This window comes from Trichoplusia ni, chromosome 1, assembly GCF_003590095.1.
Source record: "Trichoplusia ni isolate ovarian cell line Hi5 chromosome 1, tn1, whole genome shotgun sequence".
NCBI classification, from domain to species: Eukaryota; Metazoa; Arthropoda; class Insecta; order Lepidoptera; family Noctuidae; genus Trichoplusia; species Trichoplusia ni.
Window position 1 is genome coordinate 8,456,289 of NC_039478.1, and position 2,418 is coordinate 8,458,706.

At 31.6% G+C, this 2,418-nt stretch overlaps 1 non-coding gene across 1 annotated transcript; it reads left to right on the plus strand.

Moving 5' to 3' along the window:
- The first annotated feature begins 1,525 nt into the window (after positions 1 to 1,525).
- On the plus strand, positions 1,526 to 1,598 carry Trnar-ucg. The gene has a single exon. It is a non-coding gene; the product is annotated as a tRNA-Arg (tRNA).
- The last annotated feature ends 820 nt before the right edge of the window (positions 1,599 to 2,418 follow it).

The following is a 2,418-nucleotide window of genomic DNA, read 5'->3' on the forward strand; positions in this document are numbered from 1 at the left end:
ATAGTTTACGACATACTGGTCGTCAGATTATGTAAGAATTGTACCTATGCATTATGTATTCAATATGTTGCTTTGTTGTATCATAGATCAACGAGAGGACTGTCGACTTTATGTCTAAGGCGACTGGGACTTCTAGAAGTGTAGGTTTGTAGATGCTTTAGGCAGAATGAGAGCAAGTTTAAAACTTATTTCTGATGACTTTGACAGCATAACGTGTCGCGGTGTCGATCCGCGCTTAGAACAAGAATTTGTTTGATTGTTATACTCCAGGGGGCTTAATAAACATGTCACAAAACACATGTAAAACCCCGTGAAACAAGGGTTTAATTACTTAGTGCGATAATCGAAAGCCTTTTTTTTTTAGTTTTTGGGTTGACTATGTAAAAAAATGTATTTATCGTTTAAGTTACTTGAATTTATTTAACATCCATAATTGTTAATTTTGTACGTGGTGATTTATCAACAAAAAACCCTTTTTGAAATTAAATAAAATCATAAGTAACATAGTTTAGTGCCTTTAACACTGGTTTTAATTCTTAGACATATAATAGATAAAAAACTACTTGTACACGATGACTCAGTTTTATTATTATTATTAACATGTTAAAACCATTTACACTTACGTATATTATATACCTGTACAGTGAAAAAAAAGGCAAAACATAAAAAAATAGTTGAATCATGCAATCATGTCACAGTTGTCAAGCATTCAGGCAAGATCAGTTTCCACACATCCACACATCTAATTCAATTTGCTTTGAAATCTTATGGAATACTAGCTGACCCAGCAAACGTTGCTTTACCTAATAAATTATTTCTAGTTGTATGTATTTTTTAATGCTACATTATAAAAAAAGAAAAACAAAAAATTTCGTCCGAGAAATGAAATATATATTTTTTAGTGTGAGCAACCCTTAACACTTGGGGGTATGAAAAATAGATATTAGTCGATTTTCAGACCTACCCAATATGTATACAAAATTTCATGGAAATCGGTAAAGCCGTTTCGGAGGAGTACGGTAACTAACATCGTGACACGGGAATTTTATATATTAGAAGAAGAAATGTACGGAAAGTCAGACATTTTATGAGCAACACTATAAATAAAAAAAACTTACGTAGTTTTTGTTTCTTGTGCAAAGAGTTACTATGGAATTAAAAAAAAAGTTGTTTTTAGTGTCTACTGCTATAAAAACCAACAATTTTCAATTAAATTGAAATGCATGATAACAATAGCAATGTTAAATCACAAAATAATTACTTTCCGTTACATTCTTGGTTTTCCCACTTATTAACTGTTGTTTATGATAAACAACCTTATTACAAACGACCTTAAGAGATACCTCGTGTAAACATTACAAGTTAAATATAACCATATAAATTCAAAACAGTAATGAAAGCGAAATTATCGGGAAAACGTACGCGAGGCCGTGCGAGGTGATCGACCTTGTGACGTCACGGATGACGTAATACGCGGAGGCTTGGCTTGCGGGACTAGACGACCTAATTCGCAGACATATTCAGCGACCGTGTGGCCTAATGGATAAGGCGTCGGACTTCGGATCCGAAGATTGCAGGTTCGAGTCCTGTCACGGTCGACAATATATTATATTTTGATTCGTTTTTATGATTCTTGAATGTTTTGACATTTGTTTTGCTTTGTTAAGGTTAATGTGTTTTAGTAAGTGGCAAATGTTTTAATTAATTTTTAATTATAAAATTAAATAAATGTTTCGATCGACCGCGACGGATGTTTAAATCTAATTATCGTGAAATGATATTTTTTTCTGATTAATTGTTAATTAAATTTTAATACACAAAGGTTGCCATTTTTATTTTCTTTAAACTGAAATTTTAGCTGCAAATTTTAAAATCTTAACTTGTTTCAGTTTTGAGAAAGTATAATAAATTCATAGTAATTCATACTATTTAATATCGTTACGTTTTGACTTTTTTAAATATGTGCAGAATAAGATCGTATATGTATAATACAAGAAAAGTTCTCTGCAAAATTCGTAAAGTTTCAAAACTAATTCATTTAACTCAATAAAACACCAGGGTAAGCAACGTTCACCACGGTCATAAATTTGATGGGTGACCATTTTTTTGCCAATTTCTTTATCTTTAACCCATTCGTACAGAAAAACAATTGTTGCGAGATCGATTGGTTTTTTTTTTAATCGCATATTTATATCAAAACTTTATGGTGCCGGTTCTTTACCGATGTTTTAAAAACTCTTGCATGTGCGCACAAGGAAAACCATTGTCAAACGTGAGCTTAATTTATAATCATGATATTAAGCGTATGTCACGCTAATGTTTAAAAATAAGGCAAATGTCAGTGCCCAAATGGAAATTAAATATTATTTGGACAAAAGTTTTTTGACAACGACACAAGAACGATTGAGTTAGCCTTAT